Below are 15,724 nucleotides of genomic sequence, written 5' to 3' on the forward strand. Positions count from 1 at the left end.
TGAGAATATTTGTTGCTTTCCCCCCAATTTTAAAACATGAAACTATAATTCAATTAAAAATATGTAAGGCACTGTAAGTCATACCATGTTTTGTGATTATGTAGCTTACAAGGTCATTCAGAATAGAAACCCAGCTTTAAAAGTGTCTTATACAAGTAAATTTGTTCAGAATATGTATTACAAATAATATAGTATATATAATTATATAGTCTCATGTTTTAGTCAAAAGAGTGAAATCCTTTAGCAGTAGGGAAAATAAAGGATTATTTAAGCACAGTTGCAGATAATTGTCTTTTCTAGAGACAATATGAGGATACTTCAAAAAGTTAATTGGATGATTATCTTTTTGAAGTTTTCTATTCAAAATAATTTGAAATTTGTACATATATGTACAGTACAATACAGTACATATTTGTGCAGTATATTTGTTTCAGTGCATGCCTATACTGCACAATGATTCACTTAGGATAGACAGCATAGCTTTGTACCTATTGGTCCACCACTTTTCCTCCCGGCCCCCTGAACTGTGGTACCATTATTCTACTTCCTACTTCTATGAGAACTGCTGCTTTTTTTTTTTTTTTAAAGATTCGACTTTAAAAAGTGAGTGAGATCATGCAGTATTTGTCTTTCTGTGCCTGAATTACTTCACTTAACATGATGGTTTCCAATTCCATCTATGTTAATATAGCTGGGTAGTATTCCATTGTGTATATATACCACAGTTTTTTTTTTATCCATTCATCCATTGATGGACATTTAGGTCGATTCCATCTCTTGGCTATTGTGAATAGTGCCACGATGAGCATGGGAGTGCAGGTGTCTTTTTGATATATTGATTTCGTTTCTTTTGTGTATACCCAGTAGTGGGATAGCTGGGTCGTAAGGTAGATCTATTTTTAGTTCTCTGAGGAACCTGCATACTTTTTCCCACAATGGCTATACCAATTTACACTCCCACCAGCAATGTAGGAGAGGTAGAGGTGTAGGATGAGGAAAAAAGGGTTTCTTCGCATCCTCGTCAGCATCTGTTATTTTCTGTCTTGTTGATAATAGCCATTCTGACTGGAGTGAGGTGATACCTCATTGTGGTTTTAATTCGCATTTCCCTGATGATTGCTGATGTTTAGAATTTTTTCTTGTGCCTGAGAAATGTCTGTTCAGGTCCTTTGCCCATTTTTTAATTGGGTTATTTGTTTTTTTGCTGTTGATTCGTGTGAGTTCCGTATGTATTCTGGATATTAGCCCCTTTTCTGATCTGTGGTTGACAAACACTTTCTCCCATTCTGTAGGTTGTCTCTTCACTTTGTTGATAGTGTTCCTTGTTGTACAGAAGCTTTTTAGTTGTATTATCTTTTAATTTCATTTTTCCACAAACTTTTTGAAGTATACTTGTATATGTATTTATAAATCATATCTGCTAAAATTAAAAATCATTGTTTATCATATTTGGAGAACAAGGGAAATGAAAAGCTTGCATATCAAGATTATTTAAAACTGAAGTTAGGGAACCTCTAATGTCTGAAAGTAAGCATAAATGGTATCTCGCATGTAGAATTTTTACTGGTTATGGTCTAGCTGGCCAGATTAGTAAAATATATGTGTGCGTATCTTTTTTTTTTTTTCTTAAAAGATGACCGGTAAGGGGATCTTAACCCTTGACTTGATGTTGTCAGCACCACGCTCAGCCAGTGAGCAAGCCGGCCATCCCTATATGGGATCCGAACCCGTGGCCTTGGTGTTATCAGCACCGCACTCTCCCGAGTGAGCCACAGGCCGGCCCCTGTGTGCGTATCTTTTGCAACTGTGAAGTCTGCCTCTATTTTAGAGGAAGGCAGTATATCAAAATGGGGAGTAGATTGGGAAAGTTTGTAAATTATTTGTCAATACTAATGCCTTATTCATTTGATATTGTCAGCAAGTATTTTGCAAAAGTAAATTCCAACAGAGTGTGAGTTCCATGAGAGCAGAAAGTGGTTCACCTCCTTGTGAAGCAGGGAACCCTGAGCATTTTCTGATGGTTAAACCTGCCCCCTTCCACTGGAGAAACTGTTTTAGAAATTTTATGCTTGGCTGTCTTAGTCGGGAACTTTAGCCTCTGTAACCTAACTTGCTTCCTGCACCCCTGGGCTAACGAAAGGTAACAGTGGTTTTATACCGCCCTAAGGAACAAATGCAAATTTGGCTCCAGAACTGACCAATGAGCTATGTCTCATAGCCAACCAATCCGAATTAACAGACTTGCATCCCTCACTTGCATAAGAGGACCTAAATGAGAACTTGGATGGGAAGTTTTGGCTATATAAGACTGCCCCTTTCCTTCATTTAGGGAGACACTAGCCTGAAGCTTGTGCTTTCCTTGCTTGCAAGCAATAAAGCCCCGCAACACAAAAAAGAGCTGTAACACCAGAAAGAGCTGTTAACTAATAAAGAGCTGTAATACCAATGTTGGTCTTGGATTCCTCTGTGCGAGCAACCTTGCAATACTTGGCACTTAGAGTACAGCCATTGAGCATAAAATAAGGGCTTAATAAATATTTGCTTGGAAGGAAGAAGGGAGCGTACTCCAGATAACCGAAGCCTGCTATGTAAAGTAAACATTCACTCTCTAAAATATTTCAATAATTCTTATAGAACCCTTATAAATTGCAAAAAAATTTTTTATTGTAAAGTAATATATTTGACAGAAATTGGGAATTGAGATAACCACTCGTTTTTATACCTTACTTTTCTTCTTTTCTTAAACACATGAACTTGCTTTAGTTTGACATGCCCACTGTTTTAGAAATTAATGTTTGAGTGAGGAAGAAAGCCGTATGGTCTGTATTCAGCTCTCTGGAGACTTCAGAGCATCCCCTGTTGATGGGGAGAGAGCATTTACTTAGTTGCCCTTAGTGCTTACTCCTCTTTTGTAGAATTTTACCAGTTACAGATATTTTTTGAAAAGTATTATTCAGGGCCGAGCCCATGGCGCACTCGGGAGAGTGCGGCACTGGGAGCGCAGCGACGCTCCCGCCGCGGGTTTGGATCCTATATAGGGATGGCCGGTGCCCTCACTGGCTGAGTGCCGGTCACATAAAAGACAAAAAGAAAAGTATTATTCAGAATCTACCTTAAGTACATTGAATTTTATTTGCCACTCCTTAGTTTTACCTAGTTTATTTCACTGTTTTAAAAGTGTTATTATACCTTTTTGAAATCCTTAAACTAATGAGATAAAAAGCTGAGATATTGGACATTTAAATTCCAAAGGTATTATGAAAGTGTTAGCTTTTCATATTGGGGGATAGTACCTTATGATTAAAAATTAGGTAAACTTTGGTTGGGTGGGTATTTGGAAGAATATTTTAAATCTTGCTTTAAGCAAAGTTAGGGAATTCTAAATTAAGGTTGCCACTGGTATGTAGAAAGAAGGACATGTTTCCTACGTTTGGGCCACATAGTAACTTTTTTGAGATCCTGTTTTTGTTTTTTTTTCAATAAGCAAGCACAAATATGCATAACATTAAACTTTACATTTTGACAATTTTAATTATATGATTCAGTGGCATTAATTATATTTGCAGTGCTGTGCAACCAACACCACCATCCATTTCCAGAACTTTTTCATCATCTCAAACTGAAACTCTACCCATTAAATAACTATTCATTCCCTCCAGCCCCCCATCCACTGGCAACCATCATTCTGTTTTCTGTCTCTATGAATTTGACTACTCTAGATACTTCACATAAATGGAATTGTACAATATTTGTCTTTTTGTGTCTGGTTTATTTCACTTAGCATAGTGTCTTCAAGGCTCACCCACATTGTAACGTGTCAGAATTTCCTTCCTTTTTAAGGCTGAATAGTATTCCCCTGTATGTTCAGTCGTGCTGCCTAGCGATGTTTGGGCAACAGTGGACTCATATACAACAGTGGTCAGCAATAGGCTGGGTGTGTAGCTGGCTGTATCATCTAGGTTTGAACATTTGGGCTATTGTGAATAATGCTTTCATGAACATTGGTGTGTAAATGTCTGTTTAGACCCTTGCTTCCAATTCTTTTGTGTATATGCCTAAAAGTGAAATTGCTGGATCAAGTGTATTTCTTTGGGGCGGGGGGGGGGGGGGGGGGGGGGGGGGGGGGACTGCCACATTGTTTCCATAGCAGCTGCGCAATTTTACATTCCCACTAGCAATATACAAGAGTTCCAATCTCGCCACAGCCTGGATGCCCTGTTATTCTGTTTTTGTTTTATTTTTTAAAAGTAGGCTTGTAGCTCATTGTGGTTTTGATTTGCATTTCCCTTGCAACTAGTGATATTGAGCATCTTTTCATGTGCTTATTGGCCATCTGTGTATTTTCTTTGGAGAAATGTCTGTTAAAGTCCTTTGTCCATTTTTGAATCAGGTTATTTGAGTTTTTTTTTGTTGAGTTGTACAAGTTTTTCATATATCCTAGATATTAAACCCTTTCAGATAAGCAGTTTGCGGATATTTTCTCCCATTCTGTGGGTTGTCTTCACTCTTGATAGTGTTCTTTGATGTAGAAAAGTTTTTAATTTTGATGAAGTCCAATTTATTTTTTTCTTTTGTTGTGTGCATTTGGTGTCATATCTAAGAAATTAGTGTCAAGTCATTGTTTACTTTTTATATGTGTGTTATTTATATGATTGGCTGATGTCTTTCTCTACTGATTGACTGTACTTCTTGAAGGCAGCCCTTTTGAACATGCAACTTTGATGTTACTTCCCCAAACTCCTTCAGTGGCTTCCCTTTGCTTATAGGCCAAAGTTCTTAACCTGGCCTCACAGCCTGCTCTGGCCCTCTGCCCTCGTCTCATACCTCTCTTCTACTGCCTGGAGCTGTAGCCACACTGGCCCTTTATCCCTCAAACGCACTTGCCTCAGGGCCTTAGCACATGCTGTCTGTCTGCCTGGAATGCTTTAGCTCTGATATCCACCTCCCCATCCTCCACCAGGTGCCCAACTGCTTTTCCCTCTGACCTTGGCTCCTAAACCACTTGTCAAGGCAGCCTCCACCCCACCAGACTGGCCTCCCCTGGATTCTCTCATAACTCCCTGTACCCCTCAAAACTTTCCTCCCACTGAACTAGTGGTTCTCAATGTGCAGTCCAGGGACCCCTGGGATGCTCAAGACTCCATTCAGGGACTCCATGTGGTCAAATCTGTTTCATGACAATACAAAGATGTTACTTGCAACTTTTATTCCTACTCATTCTTAAGTGCACAGCCAAGTCCCAGAGGCCATGTGACATGCAGAATGCAGTAGCCCGACTGCAGATATGAGAATCCAGCTTGTATTAAGTCAGACATGACAGACTTGCAAAACTGTAAAACATTGCTACTTTTACCACAAGTAGTTTTTATTTTGGAGAATATTTTTCACAAGAATATTCTATTTATGTCACTGTGTAATGAGCTTATTTCTGTTATTTGGGTTTGGGGCATGGTATCTGTGGGACAGCCAGATGGAGAAAAAAACCTACAGCTAACATCATAGTGAAAGGCTTAATGCTTTACCCTTAAGAGCAGGAGCAATGCATGGATGTTCTCTTTCACCATTTTTATTTGACATAGTACTGGAAGTCCTAGCTGGTGCAATAAGGCAAGGAAAGGAAAGAAAAAGAACACAGGTTGAAAAGAAAGAAAACTCTCTATTTGCATATGGAATATTCATCTATGTAGGTGTTCTTTATGAAGTTGAAAAAATTCCCCTCTATTCCAAGTTTGCTAAGAGTTTATATCATGAATGGGTTTTGAATTTTGTTAAAACTATGTCAGTCGATATGATCATATGATTTTTCTTCTTTAGCCTGTTTATATGGTGGATTACATTGGTTTTTTAAAATATTGAAACAGCCTTGCATAACTTGAGTAAAATACCTCTTGGTTGTGTTCTTATTTATTTTGTACGTTGCTACATTTGATTTGCTAATAAATTCTTAAAGGTTTTTGCATCTAAGTTAATGAATGATATTGGTCCATGGATTCTTTTCCCCCTTCTTTCCTCCCACTTTTCCTTCCTTTCTTTGTGCTGTCTTTGTCTTATTTTAATATCAGGATAATTCTGGCCTCATAAAATGAGTAGGGAAGTATTCTCTCCTTTTCTGTTTTCTGGAAGAGATCGCATAAAACTGGTGTTTATTCTTCTTTAAATATTAGGTAAATTTTCCAATGAAACCATCTGGGCCTGGATACTTTGTGTCCAGGAGCTTTTTAATTACAAATCCAATTTTTATAATGGTTATAGAACTATTCAGGTTATAGTTCATCTTCTCTGAGTTTCGATAATTTGTGATTTTCAAAGAATTGGTCCATTTTTTTCCTTAGGCTTTCAAATTTATGAGCATAAAATTGTTTGTAGCATTCCTTTTTTTCAATGGCTGCAGCATTGTTGTGACATTCCTTGTTTCATTCCTGATACAGGTGATTTGTGTGTTCTTTTTTTCTCTTTGTAAATCTTGCTAGAACTTTATGTTTCATTGATTTTTTTCAAAGAACTACTTTTTTTACTCTTTAGTGTTCTCTATTGCTTTCTTGTTTTCAACTTCATTGATTCTGTTCTTTATTTCTTTTCTTCTGTTTATTTTACTCTTCATTTTCTAGTTTCTTTGATTATTGGTTTGAGAACTTTTCTTATTTCTCATATAAGAATTTAGTGCTATAAATTTGTCTCTTTACTCTGCCATAGCTTCATCCCACAAATTTTGATATGCTGTATTTTCATTTAGTTATTTGCAATTTTAAAGTTTCCTTTCAGATTTTCTCTTGACCCGTGTTTTACATAAAATGTGTTGCTTTCAAGTGTTTGGAGATTTTCTTGTTCTTTCTGTAATTTATTTTTAGTTTGATTTCACTGTGGTCAGGGGATATGCTTTGTGTAATTTCAGTTCTTTAAAGTTTGTTAAGGTTTGCTTAAGATATGTTCTATTAGAGCTTGAAGATAATGTGTGTTCTGCTATTGCTAGATACAGTTTTCTATAAATGTCAATTATATCCTATTGGTTGATGGTGTTGTTTAGTTATTCTGTATTCTTGCTGAATTTTTGTCTAGTAATTCTGCAAATTCTGAGAGTGGGATGTTGACATCACCATCTATAATTATGGATTTTTCTATTTCTTCTTTAAGCTCTGTCAGGTTTTGCTTCATGTAATTTGAAGCTCTGTTGTTTGGTACATATACGTTTAGGATCAACATATACTATTGGTGGATTAATCCTTTTTGTCATTATGTAATATCCCTCTTTTGCCCTAAGAATTGTCTTTGCCATGAAGTCTACTTTATCTGATATTAATATAGCTACTCCTGCTTTTCAAAAACTGTTTGCATGATGTATCTCTTTCTGTCCTTTCACGTTCAACCTGCCTATGCCATGATATTTGAAGTGAGTTTCTCATGGATATAATATAGTGGGTCAGGTTTTTGTACTCAGTCTGCCTATTTCTGAGTTTTTCCCAAATTAAGCCAAACTGCAAAGTCTGAGGGCACAGTTCCTAAACCTGCCTTCACTCCTGACACCAACTGCAAGTTTGAGAGGTTTGCAAAACTACCCTAAGCTAAAATAATTTGCTGGAAGGACTCGCAGAATTCACTGAAAGCTCTTACACACATAGTTATTTATTTTTTTTACAGAGAAAGGATACAAATTAGAACCAGCCAAAGAAGGGTCTAGGAGGGTCTTGAAGCTTCTCTTGTCCTCAGGGTGCATCACCCTTCCAGCATTGATATGTGACAATACTGTGGAGTATTGCCAACCTAGGAACCAACCTTCCTGCCCCCTGCCCAAGTCTTAGTGTCCAGAGTTTTTACTGGAGCTTCATTATGTAGGTGTGATTGATTGATTGATTGATTGGGGACTGGTAGAACTCAGTCTCCAGCATCCCCTTTCCTGGAAGTTGGGGCTGATACTACATGGTGGGAGAAGCCCCCCTGGTTAGCATAAACTATCAGTTGTGGTCTGAGCGGCACATCATGAATAGCAAAGTGGCCCCTGTTACTTGGATTTAGAGGCTTACTACCAGGAGTTGGGACAAAGGCCAAGTACCTCTTTAGGTTAGGCTAAATTCTTTACTACACAGTAATTATGTATTAGGACCTATGTATGCCATTTTGTTTTCTGTGTGTTTCTTGTGTTTTTCCTGTTTCTTTTTCCTTGCCTTGAGTTACTTGAACATTTTTTAGAATTTCATTTTGAATAATTTATAATGTTTTTAAGTATATCACTTTTCTAAGTGGTTGCTCTAGGCATTACAATATACATATGTAACTTATCACAGCCTACTGGTATGAGTGTTTTACCACCTTGTGTGAAATATCAAAAGCTTATTTTCATTTATGTATCCTTTTCTTTCCCCACTTAAAAATGTAATTATCTTAAATATTTCTTCAGACATAGAGCACTGCATCAGATGGTGTTATAGTTTTTTGCTTTAATCATAAAATATAATTTAAGAAACTCATGAGCTAGCTGAAAGTCTATTTACCCCATTCTATTATTGCTCTTTCCAGTTTTCTTCTGTTATGATTTTCTTTCTGTTTGTAGAGCTTCCTTTAGCCATTTATTAAGGGTAGGTTTTCTTATAACAAATTATCTTAATTTTCCACTTTTCCTTCATCTTAGGATATATCTGCTTCTACACTCTCTCCCTCCCCCACTGCCTCATCCCTGAAGGATAATTTTACTGAATAGGATTCTCAGTTGGCAGTTTCCTTTCAGCATCTGAAAATGATGTGCACTTCCTTCCGCATTCATGGTTTCAGATGAGAAGTCCACTGTCATTTGAATCACTGTCCTTTTATGGTAATGCATCATTTTTCTCTGGTGGTTTTTAATTTTTTTCTCTGTCTTTTTCCAACTTTAACAATGGTATGTCTCTGTATGATTTTTTTGTGTGTTTATCCCATTTGGAGTTTGCTTAGCTTCTCGAATCTGTAGTTTATTTCTTTCACCAGATTTGAGAAGTTTTCAGCCATCACTTCTTTGAATTCCTTTGCAGCCCCACACTCTTTTCCTTTCTTTGTGGGACTCTGATGATGTGAATATTAGACCTTTTGTCATTGCTTTACCAGTCCTTGAGGCTCTATTAACTTTTTCAGTTTCTCATCTCTCTTACATTCTTATGGGTCAACTCTGTTAATCTGTCCTTGAGTTACTGATTCTGTTCTCTGTCATCTCCACTCTGCTATTGAGCCGATCAGCCATTTTTTATTTCAGTTATTATATTTTTTAGTTATATATTATATAACGATTATATGTTATAAATTATAATATTATAATTTCCATTTTGTTCTTGTTTCAAGAGAATTCACCATTTTTTGTTGAAGAATGTTTATAATGGCTGCTTTAAAATTCCAACATCTGGGCTGGCTAGTTAGCTCAGTTGGTTAGAGCACAGGCTTGTAACACCAAGGTCAAGCATTCAGTTTGCAGTAAAATTTCAACATCTGATTCATCTTGGTCATTTAAGTTGTGCTTTTTATGGTTCCCAATGTGATGAATAATTTCAAATATATTCTGGACATTTTGGTTATTATGTAAGATAATTCTTGATCCTACTTAAATGTTCTATTTGAGAGGTAGTCCCTTTATTTGGGTTTAGCGTATTGTCCCTGGCCTACTCCTGGGAGATGTAGGGTCAGTGACAATTTAGTTTCCAAAGGCCTTGCAATGTTATTCTGGTCTGGTTTGTTCTTCTGGATCTGCAGGTGCTCTGGTTTAATCCCTGCCTGTGCCTCGTGGTTTGCCCTGGTGTGATGCTACTGTGGACCCGGCCTGGGGCAGAGGCCGGAAGCTGCCATGGTGTAGGTTGGTGTGAACCTGCTCTCTAGGACTCTGCTGGGCTGCCCTTTTCTCCGTCTTTGCCAGAGAGAACAGGCACTTCTTTTTCCTTTCTTTTTTACGTCGACACTTTTTGGCAGTGGCAGGTTAAAGGCCTCTCCCAGACCCAGTCTACGATATGCGAGATCAAAAGAAAACCCAGGGACTCAGCACTGTGTCATCCCTCGAGTCCTGATATTCCTGGCCAGTCTCCCTTCCTCTTTCCACCTTCCCAGGGTATCTAGTTGTATTTAGAGGGAAGGAGCAGGCACAAGTGAGTCCATGTCATCTCGTCACAGAATGCTTCGGTCAGTTTTCCAAGCACTTGGAGTGTGCTGCCACGTTGTTCTCCAGGAAGGGTGTGACAATTCACACTCCCATCAGCAGTGTTTGCACCCATCCATTTTCTTTGCCCATGACAATGTATGATGTTATGGTTTTCATTTTTAAATTTTGCTTTTGGTTCCTAATAAGATGATTGATTAATACAGGCAGCTGGCTCCATCCCATGAACCCAAACTTTGGAGATGCCACAGAAAGGATAATTCATCGATGGAGCCCAAAACCTAAGATGAAAATGCATGAGAAATTCTCAGGGAGGCAGAGCACTGTGGGGTCTGAGTGGAAGCGGCCATGCAGCACACGCAGGGCCAGGCCGGAGCAACTCCTCTGCTGCTTGAGCCACGCTGGGGCTGCCATCTGCCTGGCACTGCTTTGCTGCAGAAGAAACTGTACTAGCCTGAGGCGTCCAGGTAAGGCCAGAGCAGCCCTGGAACTTCCCTGGAGTGCCACAACCCCTGGACAGGTTGGCTTGTGGCCCCTGGGCACTCCCTCCTCCCTACCCTAAGGGACAGTCAATTACATGCAGGCTGGCAGCTCTTAGAGTACTTGGGCTAGAAAGATGGGGAGTTCCCTGAGGACCAGAGGAGCCCCATGGGGGTGAGCAGAGAGGTCCCTGGTTGTCTGGCCCTGGGCTCTGCCCACCTTCTCAAAACCCACCTGGGAGGTACTGACTCGGGCTTACAGCTTCTTGCCAAGTACACCTGACCAGTGAAGGTGGCTGACCTTCTCCAGAGAAAGGGAGCAGCTGGGGGGAAAGTGAGGCACTGAGGGGATTATCTCTGAGAGAGAAAGACCACAAGCTGAACACTGAGGGAGCAGATGCAAGACAGGAGAGGGAGAGCATTTACATACATGTAGCAAAGACCCTCCAAGGACACTGGACGTGAGGGGCGAGAAGCCGTTATGCAGAGGGCCAGCTAGGGGTGTTGGATGGGATGATTTAAGTGTCGAGACGGGGGACTTTATGGGAAGGTTGAAAAGCAGAAGAGTGAATTGCAAGCCAGCAGGTCAGGCTGGGGAGCTCTTCCAGAAGGGGTGAGGAAGGGTCACCGGGATGAAGAGGGAAGGAGGGTGGGAGAGGGGAGACTTTAAAGAAAAACACCTACATTTTGAGTCAAAATTTCTAAAAGCTTCCGAAGAGAAAACGATAACCCACAAAGGAGCAGGAACCACACTGACGTTAGAGTCGTGACAGAAGTAATGCACAAGAGAAGAAAGGCGAGTAGCAGAGGGCGAAAGCCAGACCTTGAACCTAGAGCCGAGCCACTGAAACGTGGGGGGCACAATAAGGTGTTTCCCTTATAGAAGACCTCTGAAAATTGACCCCCCAAAACACCCTTGGAGAAAACATTTCAGCAAGAAAAATGAACCCAGGAGGATACCACCAGATCTGGGGAGCCATGGTGCTCAGCACCGTTCCTTGATCTCTAAATAAGCAATGACTTGACAAGTGTGTTTGCCATAACCCAAAACCGAGGCGGGGAGGGGTGACAGCAACCCGGCCCGGGAGCGGGCTGCGCTGGGCGGCCACGTGGGGCTAGTGTTTCCATTAAGAAGAAGCTTGTTCTTTTCCATGAGAGGTAGGAAAAGAGAAATAAGGAAGCACACTTCATGGAAAAACGTGTGTCTGTCTGGGGCTGTTTTTGAGTCTTTCTACTCTCTCTCCCTCCTGCCTGTGTCCTCCCGCCACAGCCAACCTGTATTTTGACGCTGCGTTTGCACTGTTTGGTGTATCTGGCATTTTCACACAGGCAGGGCACACTCCTGTTCATTTTTTCAATTTTCCTGCCTATTCTTTTGGTTTATTCTTTCAGAAGAACTTAACTGTCTGACTTTTTCTTTTCGTGTGTTCTGGTAGAACTTAACCATTTTCTTCACATCGCTTCTGTGTGTGTCTTACCAAATCTATTCATCTTTCAAAATGTTTTTAGCTATTTTTATTAAACTAGTACACGAATACACGCCTACTGCAAATTAATCAAGTGGTACAGCAATAAATACAAAACGAAAGTCCCCCACTGCCCGCCTGCGCCCGCCCTGGGCTGAGGTCGCGGTGGGGACCAGCGCTTTGTCCCCTTCCCACGCGCACAGGCGCGGTCGCCTCGCTCTTTAACACGACTGGGATCGTCCAGTACACGTTTTGCTGGGACTTGCTTTCTTTTCAGCCAAGAATGTGCTCTGGAGATCTCTGCATGTCAGTGCATTATCAGTTTTAGTAGCTGCGAAACATACCATGGAATGCTTGGGCCATAATTTATTTAATGAGTGAATTTAGATTGTTTCTGCTTTTTCTCCTTTTCCAGCCGGGTTGCAATGAGCATATGCATAGTGTCGATTGACAGCAAAGGAGTTAGGCTGCTTGGACTCAAAATGTGTTTCTACTGTTCACCAGTCCTGTGACTTCGGGCCAGGCTCTTGGGCTTCCCCAGCGGGTTTGCTGATCTTTGAAATGACGGTAACTGTTAGCGCTGCAGGGTGGTGGGGGGCACACCTCTGGCCACGCACTGACGGACACGTCTCTAGGGTAGATTATTTGAAGTAGGATTATGGGTCAAAGAGTCGGCACATTTTAGAGTCGCCTGGTGCTCCTAAAAGGCTGCACCAGATTCCACTCCCGCCTCGTGTAGGAAGTGCCCACTTCCTGCTTCTTCCTAGGGGCGAATGTACTCAGGCAGGGCTTTTCATCTGTGCCAGTCTGGTGAGCACAGGACACGTTGTTTGAATTTGCATTTTTATTAGATGACTAGAGGGTTTTAGCATCTCTTCAAGTGTTTGTTGTCCATTCTCATATCTGCTGTGATTTGTGCATAGCCTTTGCCCAGTTTTCTGTTGGGTTGATTTGCCTTTTACATATTGGTTTTGTAAAAGCTCTTTATAGATTCTGCATATAAATCCTGTGGCTGTTTGTAAATGTTATATTTTTTCCCTAGGATGACACTTCTCTTTTAACATGTCTATGATGCCTTTCTTTGTTTAGAGGTTTTAAATGTTCATATAATCAAACTTGATATTTTTCTTTATGGTTTTGAGGTTTTGTGTCTAGTCTGGGTGAATCTTTCCTACCTCTTTAATTGCAAATGTGCCCTTCTATTTTAAATATCCTCCTATTATATAAGATCTTTTCATGTCTTCTAATTTTAAAAGAAAGGTATTAATTACTATTCTTTAAAATTATTTAGTTATTAATTATTGGGTTTATTTATTTACATCTATTGATTGACTTGCATTTAGTTTAATTCAATTATTTTGAAGTAGTATGTGAATATATTCAGTTTGTGAACACCCCAGGAGTGCAGGAATAGAGTAAAAGACCGCGTCTGCTCTGATCCCCTCCCAGCCCCTCCTCTCCTCTGCCGACCAAGCTGCTGTGCCCGATGTATGTCTTCCAGGTCTCTAGATAGTTATAGTTATATATTGTTGTTTTCCTCTATGTGGGGTTTTTTTTTTTAAACACACACACACAAATAGGATTGTTTTGTTCAGAAACTTCCTATTTTTAACTCTTATGAGCATCTTGGGAACTCTTTTCATGTGTGAGTGTGAGAGAGTATGCCTCCATGTGTGTGTGAGTGCGCATGTGTGTGTGCGTGTGTGTGAATCCGTGTGCATGTGAGCATGAGTGATGAGTGAGTGTGCATGCATGTGTGAGTGCACATGCATGCGAGTGCATGCACATGTGTGTGAGCATGAGTGCGTGTGTGCATGTGCGTACATGTGAGTGCACGTGCGTGCGTGTGTGCATGCGTGTGTGAGCATGAGTGCATGAGTGTATGAGGGCGTGTGCACGTGTGAGCATGTGCATGATTGTGTGTGCATGTGTTTGAGTAAGCGTGCATGTGAGTGTGTTTGCGTGTGTGAGCATGAGTGCATAACTGTGTGTGAACATGTCTGCATGATTGTGTGAGTGTGCATACGTGTGTGTGAGCGTGCTTGCATGTGAGCGTGTGATCCTTGTTTGTTCAGCTTGTAGAACGAATTAGGAGCTCCCGGTTTTCTCCCATGCTTTGGTGTTTCCATAACACAGCAATCCCTGTCCCCTGTCCCTAGAGGCTGGTGGAGCCCTTCCAACACCTCTGGTTACCTTTTCAGTTTGTTCTGTGTTTATTGTTCTATTTAGGTTTTCTGCCTCCTGTTAAGCCAATTTGGGTAATTTATATATTCCTAGAAAATCTTCTGTTTCATTCAGATGAAACAAAATCTACTGGATGAAGCTGCACCTACCATCTTTTTGTGGTTTAAGACGTTCCCTCCAGATCTGAGTCGTGAAACCTTTTTTAACCTAGCATTTTAAAATTTGTGCCTTTTCCCTTTCTTCTTTTGCTCAGCTTCCCAGAGGTTTATTTTAATGGTCTTTTCAAAGAACTGATTTTGGGTTTTATTGATCAAATCTACTCTTATGGTTTTTTTTTAAATTGAATAAATTTATGTATTTGTTCCTTTTTAAAAAGATCTTTGTGTTGTTTGCTTAGTTTATATAACTTTATATTTATTATCTTCAAGTGTATGAATATATGCTTAGGACTATAAAATTTCCCCTGAATACTGCTTTGGATATATCCCATAGATTTTGATAGGTCATGCTCTTATCGGAGATTGTTTCTAAAGAGTTTTTCATTTCAGTTTTTATTTTCCCTTTAGCTCAGATTACCATCAACTTTCTCCTTTGTTTCTTTTATCCTGTTTATGACAAATTAATTTTAGGATACAAGCTTTTCTCTAAATAACAATTTTAATTCCATCATTTTAATATGTAATACCTTATTGCTGTTGAATTTCAAACATTTTATAATTTTCATTGTGAAAATTAATTTTGTTTCCCCAATGCATTTTTAACATTGTCTTTTTTATTGTCTCCTTCTAATTTTATTGCAACCTGGTGAGAGAATGTGATTTGTATAATATCAATTCTTGCAAAGGTGCTGAGGTTTCCTTGCTCTCATCTAGCACATAGTCAGTTGTTCCAAATAAAAGAACATATATTCTCTTTTGGGAAGGAGTTCACATCTCTCTGTAAAGAGTTAAAGATATTCCAATATGTTCTCCTGTTTTTTTATAGCCTCCTTTGTTTCATTGGCTCAGAGCTTCTGGGCTAGTGAACCTTTTGCCATATGCAGGATATTTCTCTGCTTGCTTAGGCTGATGGGATGGGGGAGTGGAGAGAGGCCAGGTGTCTATTTGTCCAGGACTGGTAAGTCGTCACTTGCCCTAGGTGTGCCTTGCCAGGTAAGAGCTCCCTTGCCTGGCTCAGAGTGCAGTGGTGGTAGTTACATGATAGTGTGTATTTCCTCTGGGTTGGGCTACCTTTGTTGCTGCAGCTGAGGCACTGCCTACTTCTCTGCTTCATGATGGATTTTGTTGGTCAGATGGCTTCTATCTGGCCTGGGCTCCTGAGCCCACCCACCATGTGGAGATGGGTCACTGTTGCTTTGACACAGAGGGTGTCTGCCCCCTGCCCCCTACACAGGGACACCCCAGTGGGCTTTCCTCCTCCTGCTGTGGCTCTCAGGGTGGCGCCTGCTGCAGCCCAGGCTGCCTTGCACTACATCTGCCTGGCTCCCTCAC

This window comes from Cynocephalus volans, chromosome 2 (genome assembly GCF_027409185.1).
Source record: "Cynocephalus volans isolate mCynVol1 chromosome 2, mCynVol1.pri, whole genome shotgun sequence".
Classification (NCBI taxonomy): domain Eukaryota; kingdom Metazoa; phylum Chordata; class Mammalia; order Dermoptera; family Cynocephalidae; genus Cynocephalus; species Cynocephalus volans.